Here is a 9997-nt window from a genome sequence, read left to right on the forward strand (position 1 = left end):
AATTAAGGCTTGGCTAGAACAAGACTGTGCACAAAGACCACAAGGGGGTGCACCAAGAAAGCATAAAAGATGCGGAGACAAAAAAACATGACAGAAATGGAGGATATGGAGCTAAGAATTGCAATTTTGAGGGCTTGCTATAAACTTGAGCAGAGCCTCACAAAAACTAATGAGACCCTCGATGCTACGATAAAGAAATTAGAAAGTAAGCATACACGGACTGAAATAAAGAATATTATACCCAATAGCAGACCAGAGGAGCACAAGAATCAAACCAAAGATTTGACAAAAAACACCCAACTGGAAAAGCAAAATGAAAAAAGAATCCGAAAGTGTGAAGATAGTGTAAGGAGCCTCTGGGACAGTTTCAAGCGTACCAACATCAGAATAATAGGGGTGCCAGAAGATGAGAGACAGCAAGATATTGAAAACCTATTTCAAGAAATAATGGCAGAAAACTTCCCCCACCTGGTGAAAGAAATGGACTTACAGGTCCAAGAAGCGCAGAGAACCCCAAACAAAAGGAATCCAAAGAGGACCACACCAAGACACATCATCATTAAAATGCCAAGAGCAAAAGACAAAGAGAGAATCTTAAAAGCAGCAAGAGAAAGAGACTCAATTACCTACAAGGGAATACCCATACGACTGTCAGCTGATTTCTCAACAGAAACTTTGCAGGCCAGAAGGGAATGGCAAGAAATATTCAAAGTGCTGAATACCAAGAACCTACAACCAAGATTACTTTATCCAGCAAAGCTATCATTCAGAATTGAAGGTCAGATAAAGAGCTTCAGAGACAAGGAAAAGCTAAAGGAGTTCATCACCACTAAACCAGTATTACACGAAATACTGAAAGGTATCCTTTAAGAAGAGGAAGAAGAAAAAGGTAAAGATACAAATTGTGAACAACAAACATGCATCTATCAACAAGTGAATCTAAGAATCAAGTGAATAAATAACCTGATGTACAGAATGAACTGGTGATTATAATGAATCAGGGACATAGAAAGGGAATGGACTGACTATTCTTGGGGGGGGGGGGAAGGGGAATGGGAGATTCGGGAAGAGACTGGACAAAAATCGTGCACCTATGGATGAGGACAGTGGGTGGGGAGTGAGGGCGGAGGGTGGGGTGGGAACTGGGAGGAGGGGAGTTATGGGGGGGGGCAGAGGAACAAATGTAATCTGAACAATAAAAATTTAATAAAAAAATTAAAAAATAAATAAAAATAAATAAAACATTGAAAAATAAATCCTTATTACCTATCTTGTAATGTCAAAAAGAAAAAAAAAAAACAGTGGCCTGGTGCTGGAGATCTGAGATGGTTCGCACCTTTTTACCAACTTCCATACTGGTTGAAGGCATCCAAGGTAAGTAGAAGCTGTACCAGATCTCAAAAAAGGCCTGGTTCATGTATTCTTCCCCGGCCTTCACTCCACTGGCATCCCTCTGTTGCTGCTGAGGGTTTGCACTGAAACAGAAGTCCCTCCTACAGGCATCACTAAAGAAGGCTTTCTGCTTAAAGTCTGCTGCTTGTAAGTCAGTCAGGTACAAAATATCTTTTAACACTGAGGAACACTGCTTACACAGATGGGTCTCCTGGGTTGCTGGAACTCTCTTAGAAGCCCTGTCCATGAGTCTCCTTGAAAAGACACACTATGCTCAGAACAGGCCTCCTCATCATCTGTTTTCTGCCACCAACCTGAAAACAGAGAAATGATGAAGTCAGTGGTGATTTTGGTGGCAGGGAGAAGTCTCATTAAAAAGTGTGTTGTATATAACATGTAGGTTCAATGCAATTGTCAGAGAAAAAAAAAAAGATCTGCAGGGAGAATTAATAAGATGCCGTTGTGAAGTTCTGAGCTACTGAATATCACAAAACAAGGAAGACCTCTCCAGAAATATGATGCAGAGATGGCAAGCACCACATGGATGAGTAGCAGGATCTCCAGGTCATTCTTCTGCTCACAACTTGGCTTGTCTGCTGGTGACATGGGCGCACTGTGCAGAAGGTTGGTTATGTCTGTTCCAAGTAAAATTTAACTAATGAGTGGCTGGTGTTCAAGAACTACTTAAGCATGTAAGTGCACCTCATAAAAATATCCTGGTCAATATTGGAGAATACTACAGAGAGTGCAGTGCAGAGGAACAGGTGATGGAAAGATGCCACAAAGGTGAACATAGCCCAAATCCAGGAAGCCCTAGATGAAATGACAAGTCAGAAAGTGAAACGTATGGGAAAGAAAAGGTAGAAGTGAGGTGTAGCCAGTGGTGCCTGCACTTAAACATTGTTTGAAAAGCTGGTTCCTGGTATCATCTGAACACTGCTGTTGTGATATCCAGCACGCTGTTGTCAGCCATCAGAGCCAGACCTCTTCTGAGACCAGCTTGCATGTTCACCCTGTGAGAAAACCAGGGTTCTTCATGCATCTTCTATTCTACCAATATGTAAAACCTAAATATTCCAAGTATTAATGAAAGATAACAGGTGAGCAGTCAGCAGTGGCCTAGAGCAATTCAACTTACAATAGTATTCAGGAAAGAGAATATTACAAACAACAATTGAAGGAGGGTCTTACAAGGAGACACCATTATTCATATGAGTAAAGAACATAACCTGGAATAAGCAGTCACAAGAAACCTTAGCTAGAGGAAGGGGGTTGAAGTGAAAGCCATGATCTGGACATAGCCACCCTCTCAGAGAGAAGAAAATCAGGTGGGACCCAGGACACTGTCTGCACACTCCCAGACACTTCCTGCACTTTCTGAGGCAATTAGTGTTAGGGACGCAGGGCTCTCCACAGAGCTCAGCACTGGCAGCCAGAGCACATTTGACAAAACAGTGGGGGAAATTATCAGAACACATGGCCTGGCTGTGGTAGACAAAAGGCCATGTCTTGAGACTAACGGAAGAGAGGAGGTCACTTAAGGACACTAGCAGAGATATGAAGGTCTCACCTACAGATGATCTAGGAGCAAAAACTTCCAGCATCACTTTGCAGTCCAGAAGTCTCTGAACCTCACCAAGGAGCCCCACTCCTCCTGAGAGAAGGCAATGGCCACGTCCTCAAAGCCCATATCTTGTCAAAATGGAGTCAGTACAATCTATGATTAGCTTCTTTTCTGAAATTTTAGGTTCATCATACTCCCCACTCTTCACATCTATCTGTTCCCTCTACTCTCCACGTCAGAGAAGATACATGGTCTTGGTCCCATCAAAATCATTCTCTCCTTATATTCCTACTGATACTGTGTCTTCCCACAACAATGAAGGCAGATGGGTAGATAGATTATACCTGTGCTCTGGGCCTCAAATGGGAGTCACACTGCCCCTTGTCAATAACAGTGTGTGTCAGGAACATAGGGTAGAAAAAAAATGTTGCCCATAAAGGGATTGTGAGTGTTTTGAACTAGTCTTGTTAGGCAATACCCTTATTGTCCCAAAAATTGACTTCCAAGACACCAAAATCATGGCATCACACTTCTGACCACTATCCTATGGCGCTGAGGTCATCACTTTGCACTAGGTGCTGCACATAATTCTTTGCACAACACTTTTCTCCCACAGCTTCTTTCCCAGATGCAAAACTTCTAAGGTAAAACAAATATGCCATGAGGAGAATGGGTTGTTTTCTAATTTGCTTCTTTTCCAAAATTCTAATTCACCATCTCTGTAATGTATTTCTATCTTACTCTCTCCCTCCCCCATTTCAGTGTAGATAGTCAAGCCCGGGTGATACTGATATGCGCTATCTCATTCCTATTGATCACTTTATCATCTCTCAACAATAGGCAGGTGTGCATATATATGGCCTACAAGCTCTGAACCTAGCATATAGCACAACACCCCCTCTTTTCATACAATTTCCCATATCATATCATCCAGTCACCAAAAGAAATAGACTCACCCTTCATTAACTCTTATGTCAACATCAGGGCCCTTCGGCCATGAATTCACATGCCCTCTCTAAGTGCACTGCGCTCTTTCTACCACACCTTCCTCACACCTGCACCCCTACAGACCCGTCCCCACAGTTATCTCCTGGGCCTCCTACTCATTACTCAGCATGTGTGGTGCAGAAAAGGCTTGGCAAATTCAAACAGGATGTACTACCCAGACTCTGATAGTCCACAGTAATAGAAGCAGCCTTAAGTCCTGCTATGAAGGCCTCCCTCCCTCACTGTTTTTCCCTTCAACCTCAACTATTGATAACCAAGTCAGATTTCAGATATCCAGAGCTCATTTCCCATGTGGCTACACTTGATCCCTTGACCAGTTACTGCCTTCACCACACAAGTCCCATCCTCTATTGCTCTCCACCTCATGCCCACCGAGTCTCACAGATGACCAATTACGCCCCTAAGCAAATCAACCAAATGGACAACACCCCAGGCTAAGGGTTACAACAAAATCCTGGTGTGTGTTTAACAAATAAATATGCACCAGCTGCAGTCTCAACTTGTTTGAATTGCTGTTTGATCTCCAATTAAAAATAAAAAGGGTGGTCTACAACTCCTCCCTGGTCCATACATTCTCCAAAACTTTTTAAAAGAAGTTTTCATCCTGAACCTCTCCTCAGAGTTCCAGAGGCTCATAAACTGCTCTCTGAAATATCTCATATCCTAACAGGCCAAAATAAGAGTTTTGTATTCCCAATGAACATTACTCTTCCTCTCATTAATTTCTCCATTTTAGTTGATGGTACTTCCATACCTCCAGCTGCTAAATCCGAACCTTCATGTCATCTCTGACTCTTTTTCTCTCTCTCATCCTCAAAAATAGAAAATACAAGTGGACACACCTAAAACACAGATCCAAAATCCAACTGCTCCTTCTACCTCCACGGCCATCATCTTGGACCTGTTACCATCACACTCCCTAAGACTATCACAGACGCTTCCTTTCTGGTCTTTCTACCAACTCCTTCACACCCATATTGATCATGCTACAGCCTGAGGGAATCTAATATGACCTGACTTATGTGCCTCCACTGCTCCAATCTCCCATCACCTGTATATCAGACAACCATGTTGTCACAAAGCTCCTCTAGACCTGACTCCGGTCCCATTATTACTGTTCCCATTCAAAAGAAAAGCATGCCTGCAGGTCCCTGAACCAGCTCAGGCTTCACTCCAAGTCTTTGCACATTCTGGAACCTATGCCTGGAAGGACCTCCCATATCTCATTTCACTGTTGAGCAAAATCAGGGTTCAATTCATACCATCCTAGACACGGGCTTGGGCTTCTGGGCTTGGTGTCTACTTTAGGTCCCCAGGTCCAAGGGCTACCCAAATGGCAGGACAGACCCAGGACACCACTATCTCAGAGGCCACAAGCGTGTGAGGTCCTGAAATAAGCTCCACAAACCAGAACCCCTTAGTGATTCTGCACTTGCAGGAATCTGTGAAATGAGAAAGGTCTGTTGAGAGCCTGGCAATCATAGCCAGGATCCATGGGCTCATGCTGCTCAGTACCCTTGCCCAGACCCAGAGCCAGGAGACCTGAAGATGACCGGCATTACCTCAGGGCCTCGGTCCTCAGTGCACACTCTTGCCAAGTTCATTATCTTTCAAAGGCCTTCTCCTTCCTTCCCCAACTGGTATCCTCTGTCTTCTAGTCTGTTCTTCCTCAGAACAGTTTTGGGAAACATTTAGAACCCTCTCTCAGACAATGTCCTTCTTTTCATCACCATGGATGAGTCCAGCTTCCTGAGAATGAAAGTAAAACTCCTCATGCAAAACTTTGCCTCATCTTTGTAGTTAGACACAAAACAGGCCCAGGTTTCTGAACCCTCCCTGATCAGTTACACCGCCATGTCCTTCCACGGTTGCTTTTCAGCCTGTCATCCTCTTCCACCCCATCACACTGTGTGTTACCCACGAGTGACCCACTGTTCTGGACACTGGGTCATGACAGGTGCCCTCACCCAAAGCTGGGAGTTTAAATTGGGTGAGGCTGAGTTGAACTCTGTAGTAGAGAAGAGTTTGGGAGACACTGAGGCACCAATTCCAGCCTATTTTCACTCAACAAGCCTCAGACCACTGCTTAGACCTCCTCCTACTTGTGACTCCTAGGGCTGGAGGCTCTGACTCCCTGACCAGAACAAAGACGTCAAAATGACCACAGGTTAAGAGACACCAGAAGTCATGCCTAAACCAAAGAGCACCCATATAATTTGCCTGTCTTGGGCTTTCATTGGCTAAACCCAACCAGCATTAGGCACATTGCCCTTTGGGAAATGTACTTTTTCAGGCCTTACAGGTGGCATTAGGATCCCAGTCACTCACAGACCATTGCTATTATTGGTTTTGAGGTGCCAGAATTGTGCTGAAAAAATAAAATTTGGGTTTTGGTGGCAAGTCACAGGTTTCTGGGGCATGTTCTCTGCAACTGATCTCATATTTTAGATTCTGTGAAGCTCATAATCCTCCCTCTGGTGACAAGTATTATTTCAATTATTTCTGAAGACTACAATTCTAAGAGAACATAAATGAATAAATTTTTAGGGATAGAAGAAGGGTGATGGAGAGAAACACCAATCAGCTGCCTCCTGCATGTCCCCTACCAAGCGTGGAACTCCCAACCCCTACATGAGCCCTCACTGGGAATGGAATTGGTGATCTTTCCATGTAGGGGAGCACACTCACCCACATGAACCACTGCAGCCAGGAATTTATTTTATGTTTAATATTAAAATGTCACATAATTAAGAGATAAAGCAGACTATGAGAGAATACACACATTGTGTAGTAGGAGGCTGCAGAGCATAACATTAGAAGCCAGAACTCTTTTATTGGAGACACGTGTGTTTGATTTCCAGCCCTGCCTTGTATTAACTCTGCAATCAGGCAGTTGACCTTGAGTCTCTGAGCCTTGAATTCCTCTCTATAATCTAGATGGTCAAATCTTCTCAGGTTGTGGAGAGAATTAAATGAAATAATAATGCAGGTAAAACATTGAATCCAGGGCCTGGCACGTGTAGTAAACGTTCATCACTGTTAGCTCCATAGCTTCACAATGTGCACTGACTACAAACAATCTATCAATGTATGAAATGTCAACTTGTTGGACTATATATCCTTTCAAATTTTGTTTTTAAAAGAATAGGATGCTAAACTGATATTCTCTCATAACCTGGTTTTTCTCTCAATAGTAGGATGGTTTTATGTTAAAAATACAAAAAAAAAATGACATCTAGAATGGCTGAGTTGGTTGAGCATCATCCCATACACAGGATGCTTGCCAGTTCCATTCCTAGTGAGGGCACAAGTCAGGTTGCCTGGCTGGATGCCCAGTGGGTTGGTTGGGGAGAATGCAGGAGGCAGCCATTTGGTATTTCTCTGTGTCCCTCTCATTTCCACTCTCTCTAAAAGTCGAATGAAAAAAATTTTTAAATCATTTTTACATTTGTAGACTTCAGGAATAATTGAAATAATACTTTTCACCTCAGTGATGATAATGAGCTTCACAGAATCTGAAATAATATCGCAAAACTAGATATCAGTTGCAGACAACACTTCCCAGACATCTGTGACCATCTCCCAAAACCTAAAATTGTCATTTCCCAACACCATTCAGGGCCTGGCACGTGTAGTAAATGTTCATCACTCTTAGTTAGCAATGGTCTGTGAGTGACTGGGATCCTGATGCCACCTGTGTGGCCTGGAACAGTACATTACCCAAAGGGCAATGCACCTAATGATGGCCAGGTTTAGCCAATGAAGGCACAGGACCAGCACATTATTAAGGTGCTATTGGTTTGAGCATGACTTTCTGCTTCTTTCTCCTCATGGTCATTTTGGCCTCTCTGTTCTGTTAACATAGACGGAGGCTCCAGCGCTCAGAGTCCAGTTAGGACGAGGCATCAGGCATAGTGTTCCCGCTGTGCAGTGGTGTGTCTGAGGCTTAATGAGCTGCAACAGGCGGGATTGAGGCCTCTGTGTCTGTGAGACTTCGTTTTGCTTACAGAGTTCAACTCAGCCTCACCCACTTACCCTGCAGCCTCACGTGTGGTTGCCTGTCCGGTCCTGAAGCCCAGGTTGCAGAGTCCAGAACAGTAAGTCTCTGGTGGGTGACACACAGTGTGGCGGGGTGGAAGAGGGGGACAGGCTGCAATGCTGCCATGTAAGGTTTTGGTTGGTGTGGCTGAGCTGAGAGGATTCAGAATTCTGGGCCTGTTTGTGTCTAAAGGCAACAGAGAAGATGAGGCGAAGGTTTGCAAGAGAAGTTTTCGTTTCATTTTCAGGAAGCTGTGGGGCTGTTTGTTACAACAATAATATCAAGCCCATCTTAATGGGTACGCATCCCCCATTCTAAGCTCTAGAAGGCAGCAGAGCCTAACATTCAAAGACAGAACTTGTTAGGCAGTGGTTCTCAACCTTCTGGCCCTTTAAATACAGTTTCTCATGTTGTGACCCAACCATAAAATTATTTTCGTTGCTACTTCATAACTGTAATGTTGCTACTGTTATGAATCGTAATGTAAATATCTGATATGCAGGATGGTCTTAGGTGACCCCTGTGAAAGGGTCATTCGACCTCCAAAGGGGTCGAGACCCACAGGTTGAGAACCGCTATATTAGAGACACATGGGATTGACTTCCAGCCCTGACTTGTATTAACTCTACAACCAGGCAGTTGACCTTGAGTCTCTGAGCCTGGAATTCCTCTCTATAAAATAGATGGTTAAGCCATCTCAGGTTGCAGACAGGATGAAATGAAATAATTATGCATGTAAAGCATTCAAGCTAGGGCCTGGTATAAGTAGTAAACATTCAGTAACTCCTTGCCCCATAGCTTCACAATGTGTACCGACTACAAACATTCCACGAATGTATGAAATGTCAACTTGTTGGCCTTTGTGTCCTTTCAAATTTTGTTTTCAAATGATTAGAATAGAATTATGTATATCCTCTTATAACCTGCTTATTCTCTTAACAGTGTGATATTTTTATGTAAAAAAAATTAAAAATCTGCTGCTCAGAGTGGCTCTGCTGGTTGAGTGTCGTCCCATGCACAGAAAGATTGCCAGTTCGATTATTGGTGAGGACACAAGCCAGGTTTCCTGTCTGGATGCCCAGAGGTTGGGAAGGGGAGGGCATGCAGAAGGTAGCTGTTAAGTGTTTCTCTCTCTACCTCTCATTACCACTCTCTCTAAATTCAAATAAAAAACACACAGAAAATATATATCCATTTAGATTTGTAGTCTTTAGGAATAATTGAAATAATACTTTTCACCTCAGCAAGGATACTGAGTTTCACGGATTCTGAAATAATATCCCAAAACAAGAAATTAATTGCAGACAAAACTTCTCAGAAACCTGTGACCAGCCCCCAAAAGCTAAAATTGTTGTTATTTCCCTACACCACTCTGGCGCTCCAAGACCAATATTTGCCAATGATCAATGAGTGACTGCAATCCTAATGACACCAACTGAGCCTGGAAAAGTAGATTACCCAAAGGACAATGGGCCTAATGCTGGCTGGGTTTAGTCAATGGAAGCCAAAGATAGTGGTTGTCAACCTTGGCTGCACATTAGAATCACCTGGGAATCTTTTTAAAATCCTGATTTCTAGGCCCCATCCTCCAGAAATTCTGTTTCTTCGTTACTAATGTTGTGGCCCCACCCCATAACAAAGAAACAGAATTTCTGGAGGATGAGGCCCAGAAATCAGGATTTTGAAGAGATTCCCAGGTGATTCTAATGTGCAGCCAAGGTTGAGAACCACTGGCCAAAGACAGGCACATTATTGTGGTGCTCATTGATTTGGGTATGACTTCCTGTGGCATTCTCCTGGTGGTCATTTTGACCTCTTTGTTCTGTTAACATAGTCAGTGGCACAAACACTCAGAGTCCCACCATGTCCCTGCTGTGAACTGGTGTTTCTGAGGCTTGATTAGCTGCAACAGGTGGAATTGAGACCTCTGTGTCCCAGACTCTGTTTGGCTTACAGAGTTCAACTCAGCCTCACCCCAGTTACCCTCCAGCCTT

The sequence above is a fragment of the Myotis yumanensis genome, unplaced genomic scaffold, assembly GCF_028538775.1.
Source record: "Myotis yumanensis isolate MYYU_CA2020_CCGP unplaced genomic scaffold, mMyoYum1.0.hap1 SCAF_11, whole genome shotgun sequence".
NCBI lineage: Eukaryota > Metazoa > Chordata > Mammalia > Chiroptera > Vespertilionidae > Myotis > Myotis yumanensis.